Source organism: Schistocerca gregaria, chromosome 5 (assembly GCF_023897955.1).
Source record: "Schistocerca gregaria isolate iqSchGreg1 chromosome 5, iqSchGreg1.2, whole genome shotgun sequence".
Taxonomy (NCBI): Eukaryota; Metazoa; Arthropoda; class Insecta; order Orthoptera; family Acrididae; genus Schistocerca; species Schistocerca gregaria.
The window spans coordinates 193,394,357-193,415,088 of NC_064924.1; positions in this window are offsets into that span (position 1 = coordinate 193,394,357).

The following is a 20,732-nucleotide window of genomic DNA, read 5'->3' on the forward strand; positions in this document are numbered from 1 at the left end:
ATCGCACAAGCCTGTCAGATCTCCCGCGTGCCTACCGGTCGCATACAGCTGTGACTCCTGCAATGGGGGATGTGCTAACACTCCCGTTCGATGTGATCGACGGATCGCTGCTCAACTGGACGTCTCTGATGGTAGTGCTGACACGCTCGTCTAGCAGTTGCTATAATCCAAGGTGTGTGCCCCTTGGGTTCCTCGCCGCATAACAGAAGGACCATTTGTGGGGCCATAGAAAGCCTTGGCAATAATGGGGCCAGCACCTACCGCTGTCCTCGCGGCACCGCTTCTCACCACTGTGGGCGATGAGGTGGACCCATGACCATACCCGTGGTACATTGGACGTTATTTGTCGACGCTAAGCCGCGCACCTGTGACTACTGCAAGTCTCTGCAGTAACAGTGAGTTTACATGAACGCCCTCTGGCTGGCTGCAGCCACTTTCACCCCTGACGGATTCCCGTAACTCTTGCCAATGCTTCGAACCCATAATACAAGGAGAGAAATTGCCGTCTTAACATCCTCCATAGTGGTCACTCCACCCACAGCACCGTTACAATAATTCGACACCACTTTTTGTGCATTGTCGGCCGGCAAGCACCTATCCTCTTCCCGGCGCCGGCTAAAAGCTCCGGCTGGTCCACTACCGTCCAGAAGGTTGCTTCACCGGTGCCGCGATCGTTCACTCGTCGACGCCGGGGACGCTCCCCGATGATACTTTGGTACTCCGTACCCCCTCTACAGCCGCCGGCAGACACCTCCATCCATGGTACTAACAGGCGAGCTGGTCGGGCCTTGAACTTTGCTGCAGAATATCAATAGTGAACAACCAAATTATTCTACAACCTTACCTCATCTCCTTTTATTACAATATTAACCATCACAAGATCGTATAAAATAATTAATAGGCTCCTCTACACAAATACGTTTAAAACACTGTCAAATAATCAATTAATTTTCGAAAGCATCAACAAATGCGCAGAGAAATGGAAGAAGCCAGAGGAGGCGTCAATGAACATGAAGAACCTACAGGTAGGTGAGCAAGTGTTTCTTAATTCGCCACATTTATTCCATAAAGTAAAGTCTTTTAGTAGCAAGTTTTTCATGGTAAATGATGGTCCATTTAGCACACGCCAAATCACACAGATAAATACTGTGGAGCTTGAAACCACAAGGTTTCATCAGGCGTCGGACGCCAAAGTAGACAAAGACTAATACTTTAGGGGGTTTACTGTTCTGTAATACACATATGTAGTGGCGAGCATACCTGCCCCACCTGTTGCAGTGCATTTTCTTACTTCAGCTTTCAGCACTGCTTCACACTCTTCAGCTAAACTGTACATCCATTAATATCTTTTACTGTCATTTTATATGGTAGGAATTACTAGTAAATAGTTATTATCTACGGTTTCTGTTGTCTGAAGAAAAGTGCTTTGAATTTGTTAAGCGTACTCATCCTATTTCTTGAGTTTTGAACTCTTCTTTTGAGATCTTGCTGTAGCAGAGTACAATTGGTTTTGAAGTTCTAAGATAATCATTTTTCTTCAGGAAGATAGCTTGCACATATAATGAAGTTTCTTGTAACTTGTGGTAACTTGGGATGTGTATTTTGCTTTACCTTTACTACAGAGAATACTCTGCTATTTTGAGGAAAGTGCATTAAATGACACTTTCTGTAGGTATATTTTTTGTGAAGTACCTTACGAATTCTAGAGGTAGAGATAACTGCTGACTTAATTTTGGATAATAGGTTGTGCGTGAGTGGTTCTGAATTCAGAAAGGTATTTCTATTGGGCAATAGTTTAATTAGGAAAATTTCTGATTGTTGCCTGCTCAGCTATTCAGCAAGTATCTTAACGAGTCATAATTTCAAGTTGTATGCATACACAGGATGAACTATGGATATAGAATATGATAATTTTAGTTTTAAAAACCAACAGCCTCAGTTGCAAAGTTTTCCTAGATTTACCTAGGTTTAACTCGGGATAACCCAATTCTTCAGAATGAAAGTAACTACCGTTTGTTCATAGTGGACGCCCACAAGTTAAAACTACAAATCCATAAATTATCGTCAGACTGTAAAAATTTATCTCAAACTGCATCGGCCCCACTTCGCGACCGCGATGCGGCAGCCACGAGTACTGTACTAGAGTTCCAGAGTATGGTAGAGAAGTAGCTTTAAGGTGTTTCGATAAACTCTCTGCCCGGCACTTAAATTGTGAATTGCAGAATAATCATGTAGATGTTGTTCTACCGTATCAAATATCCTTGTGGGTTGATTCTTCCTGACTAGTCTCTTAAACTGCAGCCTACTCTTCCTCATTACTAAACTGTGATCTGAGAGTCCCTTATCCAAGTTAAACTTTAAGGGTAACACATACTGGAGCTGTAAAATTAATACATTCACGCATTTCTGGGAATAGTGATAAAATTCTGGTGGCGTCGGAGGTGACCGAGCAGGCTGTCGGGCCGTGGCTGGGCTGCCAGCAGGGCGCGGCTTAATATTTTAGAGGGCAATACACGGCAGGTGCCAGCAGCCGGACAATCGCCGTGCCCTCCGGGAAATATCCGCGATTGCCGGCCGGCGGCCTCTGCCGGCGCGGCGTCATACCCGCGCTGCCTGCCGTTGCCTGCCGCTGGGATTACGCTCGCTGTTGTAAGGACGGTCGTGAGCCGGCGTGACGTTCTGCGCTGCGTCGACGTCGCTGGGGAGCGCGGCATTATTCTGATTACCTGCGAGAGTTTTTTGCAGACCTCTGGTGCTGGGACTGCTCGTAGCTAATATGGTGGCGAGAGTATTCACGAGCCTCACAATTTTCCTGGAAATCTTGCAGCTTGACAAGCTGAGTGAATATTAGCAGATTATTTCTCGACATGGAGTATGCCATCAGTTTGCCCATCTTGAGTGGTGCGGGCGAGCTGTAACAATTACTTCAGAGAAGGTGAACTTCTTAGCCGAGCTCACTTGTAAATAACCTTCACTATCGATTAACTTTTTCGTTAAGCACGGTTTCCGTCTTCAGAGCTCAAAAGGATATTACCTGCCTTCTGTACCATTCTTTCTACAACATTTAAAGGTACGTGAGGAACGAGATGAAAGATGCATCGTCAGGTCAAGGTTAGAACAACAATATACACTCCTGGAAATGGAAAAAAGAACACATTGACACCGGTGTGTCAGACCCACCATACTTGCTCCGGACACTGCGAGAGGGCTGTACAAGCAATGATCACACGCACGGCACAGCGGACACACCAGGAACCGCGGTGTTGGTCGTCGAATGGCGCTAGCTGCGCAGGATTTGTGCACCGCCGCCGTCAGTGTCAGCCAGTTTGCCGTGGCATACGGAGCTCCATCGCAGTCTTTAACACTGGTAGCATGCCGCGACAGCGTGGACGTGAACCGTATGTGCGGTTGACGGATTTTGAGCGAGGGCGTATAGTGGGCATTCGGGAGGCCGGGTGGACGTACCGCCGAATTGCTCAACACGTGGGGCGTGAGGTCTCCACAGTACATCGATGTTGTCGCCAGTGGTCGGCGGAAGGTACACGTGCCCGTCGACCTGGGACCGGACCGCAGCGACGCACGGATGCACCCCAAGACCGTAGGATTCTACGCAGTGCCGTAGGGGACCGTACCGCCACTTCCCAGCAAATTAGGGACACTGTTGCTCCTGGGGTATCGGCGAGGACCATTCGCCACCGTCTCCATGAAGCTGGGCTACGGTCCCGCACACCGTTAGGCCGTCTTCCGCTCACGCCCCAACACCGTGCAGCCCGCCTCCAGTGGTGTCGCGACAGGCGTGAATGGAGGGACGAATGGAGATGTGTCGTCTTCAGCGATGAGAGTCGCTTCTGCCTTGGTGCCAATGATGGTCGTATGCGTGTTTGGCGCCGTGCAGGTGAGCGCCACGATCAGGACAGCATACCACCGAGGCACACAGGGCCAACATCCGGCATCATGGTGTGGGGAGCGATCTCCTACACAGGCCGTACACCTCTGGTGATCGTCGAGGGGACACTGAATAGTGCACGGTACATCCAAACCGTCATCGAACCCATCGTTCTACCATTCCTAGACCGGCAAGGGAACTTGCTGTTCCAACAGGACAATGCACGTCAACATGTATCCCGTGCCACCCAACGTGCTCTAGAAGGTGTAAGTCAACTACCCTGGCCAGCAAGATCTCCGGATCCGTCCCCCATTGAGCGTGTTTGGGACTGGATGAAGCGTCGTCTCACGTGGTCTGCACTTCCAGCACGAACGCTGGTCCAACTGAGGCGACAGTTGGAAATGGCATGGCAAGCCGTTCCACAGGACTACATCCAGCATCTCTACGATCTTCTCCATGGGAGAATAGCAGCCTGCATTGCTGCGAAAGGTGGATATACACTGTACTAATGCCGACATTGTGCATGCTCTGTTGCCTGTGTCTATGTGCCTGTGGTTCTGTCAGTGTGATCATGTGATATATCTGACCCCTGAAATGTGTCAATAAAGTTTCCCCTTCCTGGGACAATGAATTCACGGTGTTCTTATTTCAATTTCCAGGAGTGTACATAGCAATAATGCTTCTGTCCCACACCTCACACTACGGTATACCCCATTGCTGCCAGGGCGTGTAGTGGATGTCAAGGTGTCTGGCAGTGATCTGCTAGGTATGAAGCAAACAGTATCGTGTGGTATGGGATAGAAGAATTTTGCGAATTACGCCGAATATTGTTGTTTTAATCTTGACTTTCTACTGTTTTGGTCGTATGCTAAAACATCTAGCTCCCACATTTTTCTAAATAAAATTCACATTGGGGTGGTTACCGAACAATAGATAAAAGTATAATGTTCCCTTCTTGTTTTGGTATGACCCGCTCTGCAATAGTTTGTACACGCGTTTAACTATTCTAATAAAGCCTTCATTTACTTGATATTCGCTTTAGTGAATATAGACATTCATAAATATGGTCGTCATTTGTATTTTGTTGGGTCATTTTGAAATTGCTTACACACGCGGTTACAAAATGATAATCTGTGAAAATGGATTTAACATGAAAGACAATTGGACTTATTTTACAAAGAAAGGCAGGTTCTACTTCGAAGATACTAAGAAAGTGAAAATGGAGCAATATGGCGGTCAACAATGACTTCATGAAAATTGACAATCCATACCGTTTATGAAAGACATTTATATTTATTAAGAAAATCATTGTACTGACGGAGCAGAGTAAGTTTAAATCATTAACAAAAATTGGCTCTGAGCACTATGGGACTAAACATCTAAGGTCATCAGTCCCCTAGAACTTAGAACTACTTAAACGTAAGTAACCTAAGGACAGCACACAACACCCAGCCATCGTGAGACAGAGAAAATCCCGGACCCCGCCGGGAATCGAACCCGGGAACTCGAGCGTGGGAAGCGAGAACGCTACCGCACGACCACAAGATGCTGGCAAAAATCATTAACACACACGTATTTAAAAAATCCATTTATATTTCAATAATATTAGTCACTTACACAAATGATGACAGCCAAGACAATACATGAATCTAACGAACTTCACATTCAGCGTCACGGTGAGGTCAGTATTTATAACGTTATTGGCTTTATAGACCAAAAACGAAGAAGATATGTCGTGGTTTAGTTACAGGTACTTTACTTTTCTATTATCACTTCGGGGTTTATAACATTGGCTACTGTCGTAAGATATTTATGTTGCAAAATATGTATATTAAACACGAAAACAGGGACACTAGAGGCTGCCGATACGTCTTTCGTCTCGTCACTCATATACCTGGCCATTTTTTTAGAAGGAGTACTTGCACAGCTGGTACAGAAAACATGTAATAAACCTTGATCTATATCTGAAGATATTAACAATGCTTGCAGATGGCTCTTTCATCGCGTCATTCACGTACCTTACTATCTTTCAGAAAGAGTACTTCTACAACTGGTATAGGAAAAACGTAACAGAACTTTATCTTCATCTGTAGATGTCAACCATGCTTGCCAATGCGTCTTTTATCTCGTCACTCACATACCTGTCCATCTTTCAGAATGAGTACATGTACAGCTGGTATAGGAAACACGTAATAAACCATGCTGCCGATGCGTCTCTCACACACCTAGCCAAATTTCAGAAAAAGTACTTGTACAGCTGACAAAGGAAACACGTAATAAACCCTTATCTACATTTCAAGATGTTAACCACGCTTACGGAAACCGGTGATCAACAATAAAGATTGTTCATAAGCGAGCTTGGCTAAGAGGTTCACCTTCTCGCAAGTAATTGAAAGTTTTGATTATGAAAAAAAAGAGATGTGAAAGAAGGCCGTGACCAACGGCAATCGAAAAGCTGTTAGAAGTAAATCCATAGGTCACAGATTATTCATAAAATTAGTACGCGTTTTCATTTCCATCTCCATTAAATACACTTCCAAGTTGAGGAATGTAAATGCTTGATCACAACAGGCATGTGAGTATGTGCACGAATTAGTCATGTTTCTAATTTTCGGAAGGCAGTTTAATCACTCAAATGATATGATGTTTTATCAGTAAACTAGTGGAGAAACCAGGCTTTGCTAAGGTATCCTATCACATAGCTTCTTCCCTTGCGCTTAACGTCTATGACGTCATGTCCCATTAGCTATGGGTCGTACGATGATATAATTTTGTAGGTACATTCATCGGCATATGTGGATAGTGTCTGCAAAATGTGTTGCGAATGGAGCTTGCAGCAAAGCAGAAATAAATTTAAACGTCATGCAAGATGCGACAGCTTTTCACGCGCTCACTGTTTATGACGTCACATCTCCTAAACTCTATTTCGTACCAACTTTCATTGTATATGTGCATTCTGTCTGTCAAATGTGTCGCGAATACAGTCACTAGTAAAGAAGTAATAAACGATAGCGTCTTGTCTCATGCAGTATTTTTACTGCACGAAGAGCAGAAAAGGCGTGATCGATTAACATTTTTCACGTCATTATTTTTTGCGGTTTGTCAGCGAGAAAAAATTCCACAAGGGTTAGAAATTATGCGTAAAGTTTGTTCCAAATCGCTAAGTGCTCTCATTCCTGAATATTGGATGTATAAAGTCTGGTAATTGACGCGTGGTGGGAAACGTTCTTTTTCATTCCATCCCCCACCCCTCTGACAGGTAAGAGGTTCTTACCCCACAGGGATTGTGGCCACACAATAACGTATATGGGTACATTGTTTTGTTGGAATCGAAACACACACACCCTCACACATCCATTTATATAACATGCATTATGCACTTTGATGGATTATAGACTGGATAGATCTGGAAGTCGGAGTATCATTTGTTAAGTTAGAGCTTTAGTATCTCCATTAAAGGTGCTCTGATACTTTTCGAGGATTTGTCGTCCAAGTAAAAGCGTTCGATAGCAAATGATGCAAGAGGTCTGTATTTTATTAGAAAAGAAGGTATGTGGTAAAGGGAAATACAGGTGCTATATGAGCTTTACGAGCACAAGGGGAAAATAAGAAGACCAAGGACAAAGTGCTCGGATTAAGAGGCTTTTAAGAAGACAGTGCACTCTTTAGCATCCGCCCTTCAGTCTACACATAGAAGAAGCAATGTCGGAAATAAGAGAGAGGTGGGACTAAAATACAGGGTGAAAAGATATCAATGTTCGGATTTGCTGATGACATTGTTACCCTAGGTGAAAATGTGGAAGAATTCAAGTACTTGTTGGACTGCATGACAGAGAATGTGGACATGGAAAGAGGAAGGCAATGAGAAGTAGCAGAAAACGAGAACAGCGGTAAACTGAGCATTTACATTAAGGACCAAGTAGTAAACGGACTGAAGGTATTTTAACACCTTTGAAGCAAAATAGTGTGTGAAGTACACGGAAAGGAGAATATTAGAAGTAGACAAGTCGACAAAACACGGAAGTTCTCGCTAAAAGATATCTTCTTTGAAAGGTAATAATTGGTGGAAGAAAGTTCAAAGACTATACGCTTTATGCTTGTAGCACATTGATGTATAGCAGTGAGTCATCGACTGTTGGAAAACCGGAAAGGAAGACAACAGAAACATTTGAAATAAAGTTGAATTAGAATGACAAAAATGAAGTGGATCGATAAGAAATAAGGATTTATGCCCGGCGAAGAAAAATATGAGGAAAACAGTGCTAGAAAATGGGCAGAACGACCAGACATTGGTTCACCTCTAAGGGATCGTCTTTATGGTACTAGAGGGAGTGGTAGAGGGCAAGAACAGTACCAAAAGGAAAGAAAACAGACACTAAATCGTCCATGGCGTGGAATGTAAGTGCTACACTGAGGTTACTGTGTTGTAATAGGGGAGGAAGTCAAGCGGAGCGTATCAATGCCCTTTGAAGACAAGGCAGAAAACGTTTCTTCTGGTCAGCCTCGGGTGTATAGTAATGAATGTGCACTGACCTGTTCTAGTTGATACCCTTTATGTACATGTTTGGTATTCTCGGAGTTCATTGAGCCTGTGTTACGCGAACATGCGTTGGCCCGAGCACTCCCCGTGATGAAATCTTCCATTATCGGTATCAAATAAATCATTTACAATTTATATAACACCACGAATTCGTCGGTTACGAAGAGCACAAAGTTTCACAGTGGCAGATTTCTATGCCTTATCTAAATGAAAACTCAGTGGTTACGAATTTTTCTGCAAGACGTGTTGGATTCGGCTCCAGCTACTGCGCATCGCGCTTCGTCACTCAATTGGATACTTTATTTGACACCTTGTGGCCCCATGGACTGAGCGGAGTTCCTGTAAACGAAACACATTAATATTTGTGACTTTGAGCCAGTCGCTACCAGATTGCTTGGACGTGATATTAACATATAAGTGAGGAAGAAGTAGATGGTCAATCAATACTTTCAATGGTAGGTTTATTGCGTCTGTGTTTTGTGTCTGCTTACGTCAGCTGAGAAATGCAAGGCACCAGACTATCGGAGAATCTCAAACAACTCCGCTTAATCAGAGCAAATTATATATCTGCCCTAATGGCTGACATTAAGATGGTAATCATTTATGCTATCCGAAGATATCACCAACTACATTGCCTGACAAAAATAGTGAATCGCCCAGGAGAGGTGGAAGAAACGGGACGGAACCTCACAGGTTGAGAGTGTATGTGATCTTTTGTCAGTGAACGCGAAATAGTGTAAGATTTACAACTTGGCACTACGAGTTCTGTTATCACTACGACAGTGCCCCCTGCCCCCAAACCCTCCCTTCTCTGGCTGGGGTAGATGCACTGGCTCGGTTGGGAAGGGTGTCATAATGACGTTGCGTCGTTTCCTGAGGAAAGCTGTCCCACTACAGCAGCGACGGTCCATGATATCCGGGAGACTGACCCTGCGAAGCAGTTGACGTTCGAGCTCACACCACACATGTTATACAGAGGGCATTTTTGGTATACGGCTGACCACAGGAGGCCTCAGTAACACGCGGACGATTCATATTGTCACATGCGTGTGGAAATGAATTGTCTTTTTGAAATATGGCTCCACGATACTGACTTGTGAGAGGTAACACATGACGACGCAGGATATCTACGACGTACCATTGTTAAGTGGGTGTTCCCCCAATCTCTACAAGTCGTGACCTGATGTCGTACGTTATGGCTCCTCACACCAGAACGCGGTGCCTCTAAAAAGCACTGGAAGTTCCCTTGCTGCCGTCATACAAGCCGGCTATGGACGTCAGGGGTCGTGCAGAACGGCGGCCCATTGTGTAATAATATGCGATGCCAATCATCAGCAGTCAATGTTCCTAGTCACAGCATCACTCCAAACGCTGCCGTTTGCGTTGTAATACTAATGATAGTCTGCTGTTTGTCTTCGACCAGTGCTGCGTGATGACGCAGAATGACGCAGGGAGTCCATTTCTTGGTGTCGTATGGGAGCTACAGTTTTGAAGGGTTTAACATATCAGATTACCTTCCATTTAGAAGGCTGTTGCATGCAGCGACTGTTATATTGACTTGTAAATTTTATTGGCAGATCTAGATTTCAGCTAGAAACTATCCATTATCAATGAATCATCATTTTTGTTCAGTGCATGTAATGCCTGTTGGTCGGGCTGACTACCACTCAACAGGCATTACATGCACTGAACAAAAATGATGATGCATTGAGAATGGATAGTTCTAGCTGAAATCTAGATCTGCCAATAAAATTTAAAAAGGACAGTTGATAGCTGAAATGTATTATTTACAAGGTTTAACATGTGCTTTAGTGATATATAGGAGAAAGTGTCACAGATACATACACGGGTTAGAGTGGTAATCACTAAACAAGAAAGCGATTTTCCTTATGACGAGATATTTTCAGTAAGTTTCAGTCTGTGAGTTCCTCCTCCGAATGCGATGACACTACTTTGTCGACGCCCACCTACATACCAGCAACACTAAAGCACACTGTTCCTGTTCTACCAGTTACAGCGAATAACGTTACGTGTGCAAAGGTACACTGACATCCGATAATGGCTTCTGGGTGCTTCACATTTGTCGGGCATGTATTTGTCAAGCCAAACCGGTCGCTACCTCACTGCTTCTACATGATATTAATATATTAATGATGTGGTACAGCTCTTCAGTGAAGTCGATGGCTCATGCAACCTCTGAAAGTTCGGTTTACTGGGGCGGACAGATGGGTCTACTTTCTTCACCTGTGAAATACAACGCAACTGTCTTTAATAAAACCTTAATTAACTCTGCGACTGTTCGAGGTAAGTATTATTGCTTCCCTAGTTGTAGATGTTAAGATACCAGTCAGTTACATGGTCCGAAGGTTTCAGCTATTGCATGGGAGGGATCGCTTGGCTAGCCACCGAGTACTGAACTGCATACCTTACATTTGCTATATAGCAAACATTACTACGTAGTTACTAACGACAGGCCCACTGAAAGCAAACCACTTATTAAAGTCACAGTGCTAACAGTTTAACTAGAAAGTAGTATTTGAATGTGACCTACACAATATAATTAATTATCAAATCGACACAAAGTCCTAAAAACCAAGTATGGTTAATGGTTATTTAGATGCAAAGTTCCAATTAGGAGGGTTGATGATGAGAGCTGGATGGTCGATTGATGGCTTGGACAGCCATGACTTGCCCGACGGTTGCCGATACGTATCACTTGAGTTCGGACCACATTGATTGGTCGTCGGACACGTTGGCATGCGATCGCTTGTGGGTTGCTTGTGTGTGCCGACTAGTGATTCGTCCTTATTACTGCACATTCGCTGCCGTTAGTATTGTCTAGTCCTTCGTGCAAGTGTTCGTGAAACTGTGTGTAGCTTGTGACGTCGACTGCTCAGTTATTTTAGTGCTGTCTCCGTGCTGGTGTGTGGCAGCCAGGAAATCTCCGCGCGGCACACTGAGCCGGGCCAGCTGGCAGTCTATACGCAGTATCGGAGTGTGTAGGAGCTTTCCGATTGCTACGAGATTCGTGGCTCACCGACCCAGGACATCAAAGTTAAGTGGTGATCTAATTACCGAAGCCAGTCTGTTAAAATTGTGCCGTTGCCTTTCATGGTTTGCTGTTGGGGGTATTCCCGTGAGCAACAGCAAGTGTTTGGGTTGGCGAAAGTTTGGCCCCCTTCCGGTGGAGTTTAACTCTATTTTGTTTATCTCAAGTCCAAGTGCAGCAGTGGCAGTTAGCCTAGCGGTTACCTGCCCTGGCATCTGGCGTAGAATTCAGGCAGTGTCCTTTCCTCGCAGTGTTGTCGCTGTCCAACACGTGTGTGTAGTTTCGACAGCTTGTGCAAACTTGATTGTGGGCACCATTTACGTTTTGGCATTGGAGTTCCATGTGTACTGGTCGGGTTGGAAAGCAAGTCGTCTTGTCGGTGGGTCCGTTGACTGTCTCTTGGTTAGGTTGCTGGAGGATCGGATATACTTGGGCTGACTACCTGTCTCCTCTAAGCGAACTTTAATATTTCATGTTCAGACCGACCTCCGGAAACTTCTGAGCGCCGCAGGTTGTACAGCCTTTTCTTATTGATTTTTGATTGTGGATTATAATGGCCCATAGCCGATGGTTTGAATATGTATGCTTTTAGTTGGGTTTTAAATAATGGTCCCTCAGCTGTTTTAAAATTGAGAGTTCCCTACTTGTCAAGTCTTGCATTGTTTGGGTCTTCAGTCTCATTTAAAATATATATATTTAAGGATAAAGCCTTGTGCTTTCTGCCTTGTAAAACTTCATTGTAGATGTGTTCTGAATCATGGGCCTTCAGCCGTTTTAAAAGTAAAATTCCTTATTGTTAAGTATTACATTCTTTGGGCCTCCAGCTTCCTTTTTTAAAATTATGTAGGGCTAAATCTTTGGGACTTCTGCCTTTGAAAATTTATTGTAGTTGCGTGCTTAAATCATGGGCCTTAAGCAGTTTTAAAATTAAAATTTCTCCCTTGGCAAGTCTTACATGGTATGGGCTTTTAGCTTTATTAGAAATATTATTTAAGGATAAAACCTTGCGCTTTCTGCCTTTTGAAAATTTATTGCAGTTGTATTTTAAATAATGGGGCTTCAGCTATTTTAAAAATTAATGAGGTGGTGCCCTTAAGCCACAAGGTTGTGACTTATCAATTCGATAGTTAAGGTCGGAAATATGTCCTGTGATGTTTGGGCTACTAAATAAAATTATATGTGTTGGATTGTAACTGACAGCCTCTTATTTTTGGCCCCTTTTCACAATTCCAACTACCTGTTCTGTCCTGTGGGCTTAGCAGGGCGCTTCAAGAACCTTAGATCCGGGATTCAAATAAGACCCATCCCACTAGGTGCAAGTTTTACTCATGGTCTTCCTCCCAGGATATACAATTTAGCTTCAACACATCACAGTTCGCTGTTCACTATTACGTGTTAAAGGTGGTGCTCCACAGGTGGTCCTCGAATTAGGACAGAATATTTCACTCATCTCTGCAGTGAGTTTTGAGCTACTTGAAACACATTCGTAGATCTTGACAAGACAGAGTATTCCGCTGCTCCTCTTACTCTATTGTAGCAACAGGAATGCTGTACACATAACTATCCAGATTACCACAGACCGATAATTTCCGTTGTTGGAGGTAACGTAACATTGGAGTCAGTGGTACTGACTCTGTTTGATTATTCATCACCATATTAACGTTAGATGTTCGTATTAGCACTAGATCTCGTCTTACATCAGCAACAAAATATGCCGGTGGCCCACAAAGCTTGTAATACGTTCCTAATCCAGAGACACACTAGTCGGTACTCAACTGAAAATTCTACATTTAAAATACTTTTCTGGTAACTGGGACAATTACACAGGGAAGTCAGTGATGCTAGTAATCACACATCCGCAATTATCTCGTGAACTGCACCTGGTCGAACCCACACATACTGGAACGCTTTTACGTATGTAATTGTGTCCTTTACCTGTGTCAGTTTCCTATATTAATTTTGATACTATGTCTATAGTATGTAAGCTGTCAGCTATTTAGCCTTATCCTCCTTAGTGTTGTGTCGTAGAGTGTGGTTTATACCGAACTTGACGTCTCCGTCTATCTCTGCTAGGAACAAAGTTGCATCTGATATTGTCTGCGCTCGGTGGATCAAGGTCCCGAGAACGTCTATTGTCTAGGCCGGATGTTGACATTTGGTATCCTGTAAACAGCTATCTGTGGGCTTTAGAGAGGAGTTACATTATTAAAAAAAGTTTGTTAAGTGTCTGGCCTAATGCCAAATGTCAAAGCAAGTTTCAACAAATGCTTCAGACTTCTACTAAAAGTATTTTATCCATCCCCACTGAAAAAAAATTTGGACTATTTGTTGTAGCTCTTGTGGTTCATCTGTTTTGCGGCTCTTTTCTTTGTTTTAAATTTAGCTCCTACACAGAGCAGTGATTGTGCTCCAGTCTTCTTCTTTACTAAGGTAAACATATACTTCGGCGTTGAAGTTTGTAAACCGAATGTTAGGTTAAAGACTGAATTACTGGCGTGAGTGATGCAAGAAAGTGACCTCATCAGTTCATACTGAATTTAAGTGCAATAATTAAAAGCAGGAGTAGCAAGAAGGACAATTTACGTGAATATGGTAACTCATCTGTAACACATCTGCAAGCATTAATGTCTCCTATCAAAGTGTGTTGTAGCCAGTTGACATGCAATTGAGATTGACCGCCAACTCTCTAAAGTAATACTCAAATGCAATGCCGCGAGCATATACACTTTTCTAGAATAAAGTGCAGCAAAATTCTCTAGATTTATATAAGATGAATGGAAGAAAAGTGGTCAATACGCTCCTCGTACAATTTAATTCGTCACCTGTCATCATGTCATCCAGTAGACCGTGCCAGAGTTGCTCTATATCCTCCACGAAGAAACATGAGCGTTCTCTCCGTTAACCGAAGCCAGAACGAGCATAGATGTTAATAAACTGCACAGCATTGACGGGGATGGCTATGCCCCTGGCATTTGGGAGGAATCGCACATCGGTGGCTCTTAAACTCTCCTGGAAAAGCGTAGCAACCCTATTGTCTGTGGGGTACATGTGAGACACAACACTTATACCTAAAGAAGTCAGGGAAGCTTCCTACATGGACTTCTTGTAATAAGGCAACGTCAACATCCTCTGAGATAAAATCGCTGAATGCTACCCTGGTTAATGGGGCTGGTGGTCAGAGGTGGCACAAGACATGCCACAGCCCTGCACCACCCCATCGCCACATCATTGGCAGCCTCAGTGTTATCAGGCGACATGACAAGAAATAGTATCTGTCATACTCTTCTTGCACTCGGGTAGGAGGGGCGGCTCCAGATCGAATCCGCCTGGCGGATTATCGACGAGGGCCGGTGTTCTGGCCAGCCTGGATGTAGTTTTTAGGCGGTTTTCCACATCCCGATAGGTGAATACCGGGCTGGTCGCCACGTTCTGCCTCCATTACACACATCGCAGACATCTGAAACACTATCGTACTGTTTCACGATTTACAATAGATGCAGACAGCTGGGGTGCACTGATTTCATCTTTGAGGGTATGGGGTGGCGTCAGGAAGGGCACCTAGCCACCCCTAAAAACTAACCTTGTCAAGTCCGTCGTAACCACGCCGATCCTGCAATCGCTGTGGGTCTACGGCGTCATCGAAAGAAAGAAAGAAAGAAACAAAGAAATTCGAGACTGTGCGTTTCGAAAATTTTCCATTTTACTAATCATCGCTATCGTCTCGCGGAAATGTCGGACACACTGCAGTCGCTTCACCCTGTGTGCGTCTCGGAATGAACTACTCTCTCACGTTGTCCGCCTTTGTCTGAATACTTTTTGTTGCACCTTCCCAAGTCGTTTTCAGGAAATATTACGTAACAGACACATGTCCAACAACAACTCTTCGTATCTGACGCGTGTTTCACGTTGTGACATCGTACCCAGAGTCCCAAATACATAACAAAGTGCAATTTCTGTATTTGTTCATGCGTCAAACTGCAACATTATGCGCCGTTACGTGCTGTCCGAATACTTTTGCGACTGAGTGTATGAGTTTCCAAAATGCTGCCGAGCTGATGTTGCTAGTTAAATTTTAGTTTTGAATCTAAGTGAGGAATTGCCTGCCGATCTCTAAGTTCGGCATTTTTTTTTTCACCGTGTAAAAACAGCAATATTGGATACTGAAAGTGGTTATTTAAGATGCAACTTTTAGTCTGTTGTTAGTGCAGTAACGAGAACGTTGTAATGTAACGGAAACCCTATGTTGGAATGATAAATGTAAGTGATGCTGTATGTTTGAGTAGTGCAAGAGCTCTCAGAACACAGGGAATACATTTCACCAGATCTCACATCTGTGTCATCTGCATAATCTAGACAAGCGCAGCTGGCATGACATTTTGCAAACCTCGTATCATTAGCGTCCTACACTGATGAATTACGATTCTGTATGTCCGATATCAGTTATGCGACACCATTATGTATAACAGATCCACTACAACTTTGAAATGAGCTTCCGTATCGTGAACGCAAAGTTCACCGTGATAATATCCGCTTTGATATGTCATAAACCATCTTAGTCCGTGCAGCACGGAATGACTGACGTACTTTGCAGATACACGCCAACAAAATATTAATTTAATATCGGGCCCTGATCGCGACGACAAGAATAAACTATGTAAATTTTGGTGTCATTATCGTGGCGATTGATTGTTGGACTGTGTAATTACTACTGGGGGCAAAAATGGAATCAGCGAGCTGGCTAGAAATAAAAAATTATATTTTCAGGAGAAAAGTTACTTCAACCTGGGTTAGCTCACAGAAGCTTTGACAGCATACAACGTCAAAGGAAATTTTGGACACGTGTGTAATGGCATTAACAAGCGCTCAGAGGTTTTTGCAGGACAATACGTCATCGAATTTTCAATTCACTGACTACTATGCACGAGGGTACTAATCAAATTAAGGTACTCTGATAACCGATTATCACCGAGTGTTTAGATGGAGAGCATAATAAATTATCTGTTTACTTGACTCTTGGCTCTCGTCTTACAGCACGTTATTTCCTACTTGAGTTGTCAATTTCGGGTGTATTGATACTAAAATGGGATAAAGTTGGAACCATTCTAACTGAGTCTACCAATAAAAATTAGAACATTCTGTAAAACAGGATTCGGTACACAAGATATTCATGGTCTTTAGCACGTAGAACAACCGAAAAAGAATTATTAACAGCGTTTGCGACGTATTCCTCCATACCAGAGTATTTCTTTCGTCTGGTGTTCTACCGGGCTATGGTGTGTGGTCAGTGTAGGCGAGGGAAACAGCATGACAGTGGTGCCAGCAGCCTCCAATACAGTTAACAACTTTCGTCAGTCGCAGAGCAGCCAAGTTCAATGAAACAAACGAATATGTTTCTCCACTTGAAAAAAATTTCACACTTCATTGTAGAAACCTTACGGTGCTGAAAATCTACTATAAATTAGTTAATATTGATGTTCATTCAGAGTACAGTCTAAGACGAAAAAAGAAACTACGCCCCACGAACGTATTATTCGAATGGGACGAAAATCGGTAGACGTTATGTGCATCTAAAGACAAACAAATTCTTACAATTTCAGATAAAATGGACGACTCACTCAAGAGAATGAGCTTAACAAATGGGGCAAGTCAGTAACGCGCTGCTGCTTCTCTGGCTCTTATGCAGTAGGTTATTACAATATCCTCTGAGGGAAAATGCGCCAGATCTTATCCAGTTGGTGTGTTAGGTCGTCAAAATCCAGAGATAGCAACCAATACTATCTTTACTCGTTGTCGGATAATCTGGCGGGTGACAGTCAGATTGGTATCCCACCGCTGTCTGGGGCACGTCTTCCTCCTGGACAGTCATTATCTGAAGTAAAATAGGTTTCAGTAATAAGTCCCGCTTCGAAATGGGCCCAGGTGACCAGCAAAGACGGTCGGAGATGTCCCGGACGTCGGTAAGAAGCGAACTTGACTCGCCATTCTGCCCGTTGGCCCTGATGTTGATCTGCGGTGCCATTTCTTTTCATAAGAAGACCCCTTTCGTTGTCGTCCTCTGCACCTTTTACAGTACAGCGGTACGTCGACGAAATTATATGCCCCCTTTTGTTTTCCTTCATGGCAAACCATCCTGCGCTTACGTTTCAGCAAGATAATGTTGCCCGCACAAGGCGAGAGTTTCTAGTGCTTATCTTCACGGTTGCAAAACCTTACCTTGGCCAGCAAGGTCACCGGATCTGACCACAAATGGGAACATTTGGAGCATTATGGCCAGGGCCCTTCACCTAGTTCAGGATTTTGCCGATTAACGCTCCAATAGGACCTAATTTCACATGATATCCCTGAGAAGGATTCAGAGTGTGATTAGTAATTTCACTTGGCAGAATGTTACTCACCTTTCTAAAAGCACTATAAATGGTACAGGAGCTGTGCCAAGTGTAGAGATCAGTCATGGCAGAGAAGTGACATGTACGCGCCTGTCGGTTATATAGAAGATGTTATAACGTGATAAAATGTCTGAAAGGAGCTTTGGTGATAGGACATAGCAATCACCACACTCGTAACATGGCGTAAGAACACTGTTCATATAAAACCGACAGTGATGGGAAAAGAGTGTCACATCTTGTGGATGACAATAAGTCAGGATCCAGTGCTGCCATTGAGTGAATGTCCATGTAAACCGATTTGCGAGAGAAAGTTGTGTAAGGAGTTAACGAGCTGTTTCAACATACATTTGATGCTTCATAAAGGCGATTGTACAGTGCAAGGTTGATAGTTTAGTTTCATTCATTGCTGTACTCCTAATCCATAATTTTCTGGCTCTTACTTCATTATATCATCTCAGCATTTAAAACCGTGATCGGTTCTCGATTTTGGTAATTCACCTATCACGTTTTACTCCTGGTAAAGTTCGTTAACATTAAAAATGCCGAACTGGATGTAAAAGGACGCCCTCTTCTAACATTACCTTTCTTCAACAGAAGTTGTAGATACCAAAAATACTTTCTACCTTTTAAACAGGTTAACATTAACTCAACTGTTTTCCTAATACAGTTTCGTATTATTTTGTAGACGATGTATTTATGTCAAACTGAAATGTATAAAAATAAGTTCTTTTATTTTTGTTGTTAGAGTTGATATGTGCTAGCTTTTATTGTACAGTTAATATTACTTTTCTTTTAAAAACATCTGAAATTACGAAATATTCGTCACACATATAACTCGTATTATTAACAGCGCAATTAGACGATACTATGTTATTATGTTATTTGTGGATTCATTTATAAAATAATGATATATATTGGTGGACATTCATTTGTCAAGAAAATTTGTAAACTCTTTGAAATATTATTACTTCTGTAGAACAGATTAGTGGTGGACATGTAAGAGAATGAAATCAACAATTCAGGCAATTCCTCAGAAGCTATTACGTCAATTGGAAACATGAGAGCTTATGATTTTAATAATTTCAGCTTCCAGAATTAACCCCTAGCCATGAGGAACTGTAGCCGACAACGAGAAAAGAAGACAAGCAAAAAGCTTGTTGTACAACTTACTCTTCTCGAAGAATTTATTTCGAAGTCAGTCACAACCAAAAAATGATGTGAGGGAGAGGCAGATCACAAGTGGTGGCGTCGTCCGGGATCAGTTGACTGATAATGAAGTTCTGTCTGTTGCAGAATAAGGGAGAGTGATTTGTGCAATTTGCAGTTTATGTATAAATAAATTTCCGACCATGCGAAGAAGGAAGACCGAGGACTGTCTAACAAAGTCGTATCAACTGAGACGAGGTACTACCGACAATGTCGGACCCCATCGAATGAAAGAGGGCTTTATAACTACGACTAGCGACATCATAAAGGAAAGATAAGTACAAACAATCTGTGAAATTAATCTATTTGCTGACTCGTGTGCTTGTTCACAAAATAAATAGACGAGGGTCGGTGTGCTGTAGAAGTAAAAGCTGGGCACAAAGGCAGAACATGTTGGATCCAAGTGAAATCGTAATCTGCAAAGAAACAATAAAAACTGATATTTTGCAGTTACTTCTGGCAAAACTAGAGGAAATGCGGGCAGATAACAACAGTATATTTAGTGCAGTTAATGATGAGTTAACTGATATAAGACCAGCCAATGGTAGCAAATTTACTTCACTACAAGGACAATTAAATGACCTAAAAAGTGAAAACATTAGTAAAATGGATTCAATTCCAAACATATCATTTTAGTAGTTAGGTTTCAGAGCTAAATCAGGGTTGTAGGGGGGTTGAAAATTGTGAGTGAAAAAGCTGATGTCTTAGAAAATAAATTTATTGTTTTGGTAAATGGGTTAATTGTCGCATTGCCAAGACAGTCTAAGAATGTTAATGACGTCAGCGTTGAACAGTACACCCCAGCGGGAAAAATGGAACAAAACATAAGTAGTTTAGTTCATAAAATTTTTAATGTTGAAATCAATATGCAAACTAATGGAAATGTTATAAAACAAAGAACTTCAGCAGTCCAGGAAAATTTCTTTCACAAAGATCTGTATTCAAACTAAGGTATTGTTTAGTCCAACATTTCTATCAAAACTTATCCATCAGATAATTTACAATAAATGACTTTTCGGCACCACTATACAGGTGTCTTAGAGGCAAAGCTCTGTCTTCAGTAAATTTCAATTTAAATCAGTGGGAAACATATCAACGTTTCGAGAAAGGATTTTTTTAAATAAATTTTGGTCAGAAGCTGAACAGGGAAGAATTAAAAGTGAATTTTAGAAGGGTCCTAATCATAGAAATAGGGACAGTACTCTGAAAGAGTTTTGTAAGAACAAACTTAACAAATTAATACATTTTGACAAACCATTTGACGAAATGATTGTGACTGGTGTACTTGAAAGGAGATTACCTGAAAGGTTGCAGTGAAATTTGGTACACGGACATGACGATTGTCTTGAACAATTTTTACGATATGTTGATAGATTGGATAGGGCAGTAGAAAGAAGTATGTACCATAACAATCGGAATGATAGGGAGTATAATGGGAATAACTACAGAAACAGAGATAATGCTAACTTCTCTCACGATCAGAACGTTAACAGAGAGAGATATTTTGAACATCAGCATGATAGGAATAATGGTAATAAACATAGGAAATTTCACAGGAGAAATAATCTGTGAAGGTCCACAGTTTTGATGTGAGGCAACACAACATGCACATGACCCCCAATTTATACTTGCAATCGGATAATTGTAGCAGTGTTAATGATATGG